Raw genomic sequence first — 12210 nt, 5'->3', positions numbered from 1 at the left:
TGGACTCAAGACTAGTGGACTTTTGAATTCCAAACACTGTCAAGCATTTCCTGTTTTGCAAAAAACTGGACACTGTGAAGTGGAAAGATTTTAAAGCTGAAGCTTAGACACTGCAAAAGCTCCTGAAGGCCAATATGTGAAAATGGTGGTTTTGTTTCCAGCCCTGAACTGGGGGAGACATCCAAATGGCAGTAGTAAAAAAAAATTAGTAATAGTGTTGTCCTGTTAAAAAAAATTTATTAAGTTGTGTAAGGGAAAAACCCATGATATTTTATATTCTTGTGATACATAAAAATGTTGAAATAATTAACTTGTCATTCATGTTGGTAAATCCAGTGTAGGCTGCCAAACTAGAACTGGGTCTCAGAAATCACAGAAGAAAAGCTGAAGTAGACTGGGGAGAAGGTACTAACATCTGCTAGTTCCAAGAAATTTTACCGAGTTCAGATTCAGTGCTGCTATTTCAATAATCTTTTAGCCCCTGTCATTGACAACAAATAGATAAAGAACAAATATGCCTTTTCTTTTAAATATTTTTCAAATAGCACATTTACAGCCCAGTAGCTGCTCCATGCACATTCTGTTTGGAAATAGGCTTGCTTGGAGCAATAGGGATTATGTTTGATTAATCTCAGTAACTGAGAAAGCATAAAAGTATTAGCAGCATATGTCTCACTTTATTTAATTCATTTTATTTAATTCATTTAGTTCATAAATCATATTTGCAATATGAATATCTGCCATGATAAGATCTGGTATTTATACAAACTTAACAAATTCTTAGGAATTTCTAAATTGCTCAGAAATCAATTTGTTTAAGATTCATTTAGTTAAACAGAGGAGGAACCACGGTGTGTTCTGGTTAAAAATGTATTCAAAACATGATTTTAATTAATCAGGACCAGCTATTATTTAGTCAGGATATGTTGTAAGATTTTTATAGGCAAGACTTGATTAGCATCAGAACTGCTTATATGATGTATCAGTTATTTTTCTCTGAGATAACAATAAGCAGTTGTTTTTCCCATCCCAATGTATTATAAACACACATAAAAATCTCCTTTTATTGGAATGTAGGTAGAATGATTTGATGATTATTGCTGCAAATTCTTGGACTGATAACCCTGTGCTCAAGAAGGGGCATAAATTCACTGGGATTTTTGCTGCTCCCAGTGTTCACAAAGGAGAATGTCTGTAAATTTTCCCTGTGGCCTGTGTGTGCTCCAGCTTCCTTATAATCCACTGTGTATAGGATAAAGGGAGTGCTGGAAGGGTACAGAATAACACTAAAAAACTTGATATGATGCAGGCTCTGAGGTTTTCCAAAGTCTGGACCCCATCACAAGTGGATTGAGTCCCACTGAGGCATCACCTGGGATGGCAGTCAGGTTGTTGCACTGATAAATGGCCTTGCTGTCCTCTAGGACACATTCCACTCAGAAATCCTGGAATGAATTTTGCTAGTTTCGTATTGGACTTCTCCTGCCAATTAACTTTGTGTTCATTTTTCTCTGCACTGCATCTCTGTTCACTAGAGGCTCTTCAGGCACATTATCTTTTGTTACCTGTAAACATGTGGAGAAACTTTCCCAGTTTTCCAGTCACAGCTAGAGAAATTGCTTAATGTTACAGGGTATTTGTAACTTTTTAGGATTGTTTGAGGTATGGTATGAGAAAATTGTCTTGATTTTTCACTCTTTTTTCACTCTTTTAATCCACTTTTCATCTTTATTAGAAAACATAAAGATGTTTTCTAATAACCTTGGATCAACCTTGGATATAAACATCAATTAATAGCTTAAAATAGATGTAGTGAAAAACAGGAAATCATATGCATCACTATGAAGTCTTGTCTATGAAAATGTTGGAATTGCTGATCTGATGCTTAATTCAAACTTCACTATATCAAGGAACTTTTTTGAACAATTTGAACTCTTTTTACTTAATAGCTTTAGAAGTTTTCAGCCTTCTTTCACTTTTAAATCTGCTGCTGAAACATATATTTCTCTCTCATCTGTTCTGACTCACCTCTTTGCAATCCCTAATGGCTCCCCTCTGCCTGCCCTTGAGTTATAGACCATTTCTGAAATGCTGTTACAGCATTTTCTTGCAGTGTTTTCAAAAAAGAAAACTGGCTGTTTATCTCTCTAAGTCCTGAAAAAGAAACTTTCGCTCTTAGCATTTTCAAGAGGTAGAGGGCCAAGGCTGGTTTCTCATTCCATAATACCAGATAGGAAGCAGGGAAAAGTAACACAAAGAACTCTTCATTCAACGTCTCTGATTTGGAAAGCCCTAGTCTTTGCTTAGGAAACTAAATATTCTGAGTTCCCACAGAAGGCAAAATAGGCCAAGCACACTCAGCTGTATCCTCAAAATCCAAAATTTATTGGTGTTTAGTCTAGACTACATAAATATCTCAAAACCCCCTAATCACCATATAGAAATTAAACAAGCAGGAGGGTGTAGGTGATCCAGCTTGGTGACTTGCACTAATAATTAAAAACTTCCCTGATTTCTTACATGCACAACAACCAGTATCAGATCTGGTGTATTTTCACTAATGATTGGAAAGTCTTTGGTAACAATCTTTTCTCTGAGAAGGGAAAAAAATTGAATTAGTGCAACCAAGTCACCTTTGATCTTCTCAGTGTAAGTTTGATTCAGTGACCTATGGAAGCCACCACTATTGATTTATTTTCTGCCTCCAGTTTATACATTTTTACTGTCTTTGGCATGTGATCATTTAAAATACAGGCATTAGAAATTGCACTGTTGCAACAGTGATATTAGGTAAAGCTATTTTCCTTTCCCAAATGGTTTAGTTTAAAAAGCCATGGATATTGATTTTTATTATTGAGCCACAATAATATTAATTTGGGGAGTATCTAGGGAACTAGTTCTTCTCAGCTTTATCTTTTATGTGCCATTTGTTGTAAAAATTTAAAGCGATGCCATCTTCCTGAAAGATCCTCTTGGGCAATATTCAGAGGGAACACCCCTGAAGCTACCATTCAAAACATGTGCAAAAACTCTGTTTTCCTGTTTTTTCTTTTTCAGGTTTTTCCTGTACCCACTCTTTGCCATTGAGACTTTTAGGATTCCTAACATTACCATTTTGTTTCCCACCCTTTGTCATCAAAAGGAATTCTGCACGTGGCTGGTGCTAAATCTCACTCTACAGTTCTGGTCTCACTGGGCAAGCTATTTGCCATGGATTAGTCTGGTCTGACATTTATGACTTTCAAACACAGAATAATTAAGGCTGGAAAAACCCTCTAGGGCCACTGAGTCCAAGCTGTGCTTAACGATCACCTCCACGCTTTCTTCGGACACCGCCATTGATGGGCACTCCAACCCTCCTCTGGGCAGCCCCTGCCAAGGCCAGACCACCCTTTCCATGCAAAAATTCTTGCTGGTGTCCAACCTGAGCCTCCCCAGGCCCAGCCTGAGGCCATTCTCTCTTGTCCTGTCTCTGTTCACTGGGAGAAGATTCCCACCCCCTCAGCTGTCCCCTCCTGTCAGGGAGTTGTGCAGAGCCAGAAGGTCCCCCCGATCCTCCTTTTCACTTTTCCTTTTCAATTGCACTTTAATGAACTTAATTTTTCGTAGGCCTGTATTAATATCTAATTGTTCATTTACAATTAGTGACCTGTAAAGGAGTTACCTATTCCACTCTTCCTTTGAAATTTGCCATCAAAGTATTACCATAGTCTTTTTGTGGGGAAAACATTTCAGAATGAAACTTCCACTCTTTTACCCTCTTTCAGGTGTGTCATTACTTGCATGTCTTTTCTTTTTTCCTCCCAATTATTTTTTTTCTTTACTAAGTCCTTGACTGAACCATTCAGAGCAGGAGAGATGAAAGAGAGTGAATAATAAGTGATGCACACTTACAGAGTGGGTACAGGTGGGTTGTTTTTTGCAGGTTTTTGTGTTCAGTGATGCTCAAGGCAACTCAATCACATAGAAAACTGTCAGCTCCCCTCCTCCAATGCAGTTGTGGTGCCTAACACTAGCAGAGCACAATGTGCAGTATTTTCTCACTAATTTCCCCTCCCTTCAGCCATATGCCAGCTCTGTCTGGTGCCTGCATGTCTCAGATCCTTCTGAAAGAAGTTCTGAATCTGAACAGAGAGAGGCAAGCTATGTTTTAGGAATGAGAGTGATGAAAACAGCTTAGGTTAGGGAGAAAAGAGGGGAATGTAAAGAGGATGAGAAAAACACTCCTTTAATACCTTTTAATCAGTTATCCCCACAGGCTTTGAAGAGGCTTTCGGCACTACAGGGAAGAAAGTGCTTCTCTCTGGAAAGCTGTGTCACAAAGGTGATGGGAGTAGGGGCTGTGAGTGAAGCCTGCAGCCAATGCATGCCGCAGACAAAACCAGTAACTGCAATAGCCCGGGACTGTTTCTGTGGGCCTAATCTGTAGTTTTCGAATTCTCTTTTTACATGAAGACCCACTGAGAAAACAGAGATGAGGGAGGGAAGCTATGAAAAGGGCATGAAATTAAAGCTAAAAACTCCTCTTGCATGGCATTAGTGTCGCCAGACAGACAGAAAAAGAGGGACACTCACACAGTCAGCATCAGGGCAGAAAGGAAGGAAGTTTATTATGGGATTCTGACTTATATAGTCTTTGGAGTTTGATCAGGAATTGGGGGACGAGGTTGAAGGATACTTCTTTGACTCCACTGGTCAACCTAGAAGTCTGTCAATTTGCCCTTCCCCCAGGAAGGAATGCATGATTTACAGAACATCACTCTTTGTTTATATTGCAATGCGTGAGAAAGCTCCAGTACAGAATGTAAACATCAGAGGGCTGAAAAATCAGGGCGACACATTGGTGGAAGCAGAGGGCTCTTGCTGCCTTACAATAAGAGTTGAGACAGTGTATCTCAAGTAATTGGTCCTTTTACACGGATCCAAGGGTTAGAGCTGCCTCTTGGCGAAGCCAAGGCAGAGTGTGCCACTTCTGGGGGGGATTTCATCACCAAACAAATAAATAAGGACCCCATCAGAATTCCAGCCCTTTCTGTGAGGTGCTGCTCAGAGAAGTCCTTTCCTTTCTGTCTGTACCTGTAACTCCTGAAGTTTCTAAAGGAGAGAACAGAGTTTCTGCAGTAAAAACCACAGCTCTGAAGTGTTTTGCCTTTGCAACATTACATAAGGACTGGGCTAGCTCTGTGTAACAATGAAGAGACTGGTACCTGGAGTTGTTATGCTTCCCGTTCATACAAATATCTTCTTTTTTAATGCCCTAGTAAAAATGGAAATTCACTCCTTGTAAAATCTAACATGGTATTTTGAAGAAAATCTTAAAGTGCTTTCTCAAAGAAAGGTACAGTTGTGCCCAGTGTAATCATAAAATAAAACCCTCTTTAATGGGTAGTGAAAAACCTTGGTAATGAACCTCCCCACAGACATTGCCCTAAACATGAAATAACTGCATATTACTTCGGAAGTAAATATTTTAAAATAAGATAAAAACATTAGAAGTATTGTTTGATTATCCTTACTTACACCTTCTGCAAAAGCTTCTTGATCTTTGATTTGTTGTTTGATTGCTGACCCAATGATTCCTTGCTTTCAAATGTATTACTGGAACTTGGTCTGCCACTTGCATTTAAGACATCTATTAAATATTTGATGTGCATCCCAAATAGCCGTAGGTGGTGCTTAGGCATTCATTTTCCAAAATATACCTTTAAGACACAGTATAGTAAATTCAAAGTGAAACAGTGACCATAAAAGCTGCATTCTACTCTGAGTGTGCAGTTAGGTATTTTATGGCTAAAGCTGTCAGTTCTTTAAGACTTGATGTTTATCATTGCATAAGGGAGAAAATAACCTCCAAAACCCAAAAACAACAACAACAAACCAAAGAAACCTCACCCCCCCAAAAAAATCCTCCCAACCAACCAAACATAAAACCAAGAAGACCAACCAAAAAAACCCCTCAACCAAAACCCATCAAACCCCCCAAAACCAAAGAAAAAGTCAAAGCCAAAAACCAAACATACAAATTAATTCATCTAAACCACTAATTTAAAAAACTATATTGAAATTATTTTATATAGGACTGCACCTGTGAGTTTAAAAGTTATTGGTGCTATATCTAAAAAAATCTTTAAATGTACAATCAAACTTAAAATAAATAAATAAATACTTTTGAGTTAGTTTATTACTAGCTATTTTTATTTTAGTATGGAAATTTTCCTGTTGCAGTCTTAAATGAGTACTTGTAGAGGGAAATACACCCTTATAAAGTACCTTATGAAGTTTTTATTTACAAGCTGCTCAAGAAATATGGATTTGAGCATGTATTCTGGACTTGGGTTTTTATAATCTAGAGCAAATTCCTTCCCTCCAGCTCCTCAGATGAGAGTCCGGATGCCAAATTTCTGCCATAAACCTTTTTTATAACCTTTGTAGACCCAGAGGGCTTTTCCTCCCATCACTGTGTTTTCCTTGGGGGAGAGAGGGGAAAACTTTTTCTGTTCATATTTTATCAGACTCAGACACTGAAGGGAAATAAAAAGTTGGAGTGATTGAGTATAACCAGTAATAAATACCAGGGTGTTTTTTGTGGCTCTGTATAATTTCTGTACTATCAGTGTACTACAAATGTTTATTTCAGAACCAGCTTGCATTAAAACTTCCCAGTTTTATTATGCTGTAGTAGTCACAGATGTGTCAACATAGGGAAGTAAGCTGGTATTTGTAAATCCAGCTGTTCTGGTTTGTAAATGATATAATAAAATCAACTAAAAATTCTTTACTGTAGCACATACCATACATCATATCTGTTTTTAAATAATCATAACCACTTCTAGTTTTTACTAAACAAATAGGAGGAGCCTTGAAGCTTATTTACTGAAGATAATCTAATGCTAATCTGCTTTCCTCTGGTTTTATGACAACTTTGGACACTTTGGGGTGTCTTCCTCTTGCAGGTAAACAAATTTCTCATCTGTTCCTTGTGAGGGAGATGCTGGTGTTGCCTGGATACAGCTGAAGCTGTTTGGATGGAGCTGCACTGCTGTCAGCTGGGCCAGGGTGTTACATTGATTTATAAATGCATTATCTGGCACAGCAGCCCAGCCTTTTACATCAGCGAAGTACAGGAGCCAAAGGAGGGTTCTTTAGTCAGATTTTTACGAATTATTTTGGCTTCCCTATGACTTCCATGATAGTTGAGTTGAGCTAACTGTGTTTATTTACATTTTAATATTACTGTCCTAGGAGGCATCTTTTATCTGCATCATTGACTAATGTAAGTTCTGCAAGTTAAAATGCCAAAGGAAGGGTCAAATCAGATGAGACATGTTGGTGTTTTGTACATACCATTTTTGCAACTCTTCAGTAAGATCTCCTAGCTTCTTCCATGTAAATACACCAGATTTCCGTCTTTAATGATGACAACCTGAGTGTTTTGGACTTTCTGTGCACATTACTATAACAACCTAAATCAGAATGACTCCAGTTGTCTCCATAAACTATTTTAATATCTGTGTGATAGGTAAAAATTAAAATTTTAAAATAGTTAATTTCACTTCTGGAAAATATACTGGTCAGATATTCCACAGTCCAACTTCTGCTCTTTAATAAAAAATAACTGAGAGTGTCACTGTCAGAAGCATCAATGAATGGCCATGCCTGGGTGGACACCTAGTAAAGGAGATGTTATTGCATAAGGTGAACATGATGCAGGACTGAGTAATTAATCAGAAGTCCCAGTGGCAGGTACAGCAAACCTGCAAGCAGGCATTTGACCTGCATTAATTAGTTTTTAGCACCATGTAATTTATGCATGAAAGCCACCATTGCAAAGGGGCTGAGAAGCAGATTTTTACAGATCAGTGTTTTGTGATTTGTTCTCTGAAGCATCTGATCCTCATCATTGTTTGATGAAGGATTTTAGTGATGCTTCAGTCTGCCTTACCATAGCCTGAACATAATTAATAATTTACTATTGAATTCCTGAATAGGGCTCACATTGCAAACCCTGCATTATATACAGGGCTGTAGCAGGGGTTGACAACAGGGACAAGGTGTTGAAGCAGATTTGTAGGTGTCACATGGTCATTCACTACTAGAAATCAGTCAAGGCACCTCTGAGCTGTCTGTTGAGGTAAGAGGTGCCATGAAGTCTCTGTCTACCCAGCGCCAGGTGAGCAGTTGATGAACTGGGATCAGCTTTTCCCTGGTTTGTACTGGAGAACTGAGATCCTGCAACCAAAACTATCAATTTACCGTGAGTTTTTCTCGAGTTAAAGAAGCTGTTCCATTAATTCTGCAAGGGAATGTGGTCTCATAGGGGCCAATCCCTGTTAACAAGAACTGGGGCTTTCTACTCTGAAAGGGTGGTCAAGCATTGGAATGGGCTCCCTGGGGGAGTGGTGGAGTCACCATCCCTGGAAGTGTCCAAAAAATGAGCAGGTGTGGCACTTCATGTTATGGTTTAGTGGGCATAGGGGTGTGGATCAAAGGCTGAACTTGATGAGTTTGGAGAACTTTTTCAAACCAAATAATGCAGTGGTTCTGTGACTCTACTGTTGACTGGCGTTTCTAGAAGTGGCAGCTGGGTGTTTGGAATCTTTCTTAAAAATAATATATTCTTCATAATGAGGGTGAATGCCAGCAAGGTGAACAAAATTTCAGCCAAACAGCCTTGCTGCTGGAATCTAGTGAGAGGTTACTGGAAAAGAGAGAGGTTGTTAATGCCGCTTATTTTATTGAACAGTAGTGACAGCTGCTATTTATCAAATACAGGCATTTTCCCTGCCACACTGTCCAACAAGGCATTGCACATTTAGAAAACAGAGATTGTTTGTTTGCATATTGGGCTTGGGTTTATTTAGTCACTGGAACTGCCCAGAAAAGACAAGGACTGTTCTGTGCAGAGCAAGAAAGTTTGATAAAAATGCATATTGTGCATGGGTGTTTATTTTAGAATATCACATGACATTTTGCATCAAATTCTACACTAAAATCTCCCTTAAAACCAAGTGGCACTTCAATTTTCTGTAGACATCTGCAGGTGAGCGACTTGAGGTAGGGGCTGTATTTTTGTTCTATGTGTTCAATTAATGCTACAGTGGGGCCCTCAGCTCCCAGCCTGATCATCTAGGTGCTGTTGCAATATAAAAGTAATAATGGTGAAAATGAAATTAAGAGCTCTAGTTAGCTATGACAAGCTGAGTGGGTTTTTTTTGCCTCCAGCTGGTAGGAAATTGCAGTGCATATTTTTTTCCAGACATAGACTGGTACTTAGGCTTTCCACTACGTAGAGAAATATCTCTGCATTTTTCTTGCTCACTTTCTCTGTTTATCCTCTTAGTGACCTTACTGGTATGGAACCTTGTAAAGTGGTGAGCTGGCAGTGAGATGCACAGGAGGTGAGCCACATGAATTGGCTTTAATGAGCAGTGCCTATAAGCTCTTATAAGCATCATTGTTCCTTCCAGACTTACAGAAACAGGCATCAAGGTTGAGCTTACCACTGTCATTGGAGCTGCTCACATGGCTCTGCTTTTTCTGGCTGCATCACTGTGGAAATATTGAACAATTTTTGTATTTTTTTAAAAAATCTGGATCTTGGATTGAAGCAAAGTACAAATTCTCTAGATTTCTTTCTCTGATGGAAATGTTTGATCTGACTCCTCATGACATGTTGCTGCAGCACAGCTACACTGAGTTCTCTGGCTCTCCTGTTCCTGGAGCTGAGAGTCTTTTTTTATCGCAGACAAGGTAACTTGTAATTACTACAGCTTCTGTGTGTCCATTTAAAAAGATTGGTATCTCTGCTTGCAAAATTAGAACTCAAATATTTGACATTTCAGGAGTTGCTATATAGAGAAACACAGGGAGTGTGGTTTTAGCATGCAGATAAGTGGCCATAATAAGCTCTATAAAAACAACTCCACAGAGGGGCAAATTGGATCTCCTGAGAGCTGAAGATGGGCTGTGCCAGCAGAGGAGAGCAACAATTTATGAGTGAAACAATAAAAGACATGGAACAAGGATAAAATCATCATTTCTGTTAAAAAGACCAAATTCTAAAAACTGGTCTAAAATTTTAAAAATTCTAAAAATTTTAAAAGAGGCACTCAGCTAACAAACATGGCATGGGAGCCACCAGTGCACATAAATTTTATTGAACACTGTTTTCCGTCATATCAGTGTCTATGGCTTCTTGTGACATGATGCCCTAGACTTTATTACGTTAGGGTGGCAGTTTGGAGACAGGTACATGACAGAACTCACCGAAGGTCACGTGACAAACAGCCAAGGTTTATTATGGATGCCCCCTTTTATAGGGGATTCAAAATTCCTGTGCTTGAACAAGTGATTGGTTGGGGTCTCAGCACTGCCCAGCTCACTAGCCAGTTAAATGTTTGCATTTGGGACTGAATGGGATTGGCAGGCGTCCTCTGTTTGATTTCAAATCTAACTTATCATTGCTAACCCAGGGACTTCTTTACTTCTCTTCTGTAACAAAATAGGCTAGCTGAATTGGGTTTCTTATTATGGCCAAATTTATCTGTATAGTCTCAGTCCAGCTGTGGCTGTGACAAGACTTAGGGAGAAAAACAAGAAAACTTGAAAGTTCTTTTGAAATTACACTGCCCCATTTTATTGGTTGATTTCCAGCTCATATAGTGCAAGAAATTCTAAATAATCTTCAGATTTTTATGTCCCACTAATTCTTTATAGGCCATTTTCTTTCCCTCTTTCAGTCTTTTATTTTCCAAGCTGAAGATACTCCACACAACTTACCTCTCCTTGCATGAAAGCCAAGCTATAGCTCTGGTGATTCCTGTTGTCCTTCTTTGGGTCACTTCTAATTCAACCTTATCTTTTTTTCAGGTGACATAAATATAATCCACATTTTGTAACATAGAGTTCTGCAGCTCTGAAGGGGAAGGGAATTTAGATTATTCCCCTCTGTGTTTAATTTTATCTTCCATCATTTATGTCATTCTATTTGTACATCTTTTCCCCATGATTCTTTCAAATTCTTTTTTATATTGTTTATTGTTTATATTGTTTATTGTGTCCTCATCATCTGAAAACCCTGTCAGCTCAATCCTTGCCGGGTAAATTCTGAACCTTCTGAATGAAGATTTTCTGGTAATTTTCTTATCTTCAGCTATCAGCTTAGTGTGATCTTCTATGTATTAGGACCAAGCTGTTCATAAAAGTAAACCACTGGAATTCCATGGAAAGGGCCCTTGAAATGGTAATTCTAAATAAAACTGAGAAACTCCTGGAGCTAGAGAATTAATAGAGGGAACAATTTTGATTAAATTGATTGCAAAGCAATCCATTTAGTGGAATTTATAGTTTACTTCCATTTAGTGGAAGTCATAGTTTACCACAGAGAGGAATGATTTTTTTTAAGATTCTCAAAGTTTTCACCTTATACTGATTAGATCTGCTACAAAAAATGTAAATATGGGAAACCAAGTAACAGCAAAAAAGATAAGTGAAGAAAATAAGGTGGAGTTAAGAGTGCCAGCGCTACAGTATATTTTTGTACCCTAAACTCATAAAGAATGCAACCTTTATCATTCCTGACGCCCAAAGTTATAGGCAGAAGAAAGCAATAGTAGAGTTTACATCAATGAGTTTCCCAGACGTATAAGGAATTTAAGAAGAAAATCAGTAAACTCTTCCCATTTAAATCAGTATTTCATGTAACATTTTTCAGGCCCAACATGTAGCTATGTAAATCAATATGAAAACAAACCCAGAGTCTAAGAATTAAAAGTACTGAAATTCAGAAAAAACCAAAGTATTTTTTTAAGTTGCAAACTTCAATTCTCAAAAGAGTGGAATAAAATTAAAGGAATATAAGGTCAGTACTGTGCACAATATAATTAAAATCTACCCTACTGCTAACAAAACTATGTTTTCCTTTCACCATCCCCAGGAAAAAAACCACAATGATTTTCTTATCTTCCAGTATTTGGGGATCTTTTCTGCCTTTTAGAATAAGGATAATTGGAATATAGTTGTTTTGAAATCAGTAAAATTTTTAAAATATTTTGAGTATATACTAAAAGAATATTTTTATCTGTTAGAGATTTAATGTCTTCAGGGTAAGTATACCAATATCTAATAACCTCAGGACCACCATAAGTGTAAGCCCCCTGTTTTCATGGTATCTGGGGTCCCAAACAGGCTGCTTGGGCAGCTCTGTGGGTA

This window comes from Chamaea fasciata, unplaced genomic scaffold (assembly GCF_029207755.1).
Source record: "Chamaea fasciata isolate MVZ Bird 193981 ecotype frontalis unplaced genomic scaffold, bChaFas1.0.hap1 SCAF_12, whole genome shotgun sequence".
Classification (NCBI taxonomy): domain Eukaryota; kingdom Metazoa; phylum Chordata; class Aves; order Passeriformes; family Sylviidae; genus Chamaea; species Chamaea fasciata.
This window is presented reverse-complemented; position numbering follows the sequence as displayed.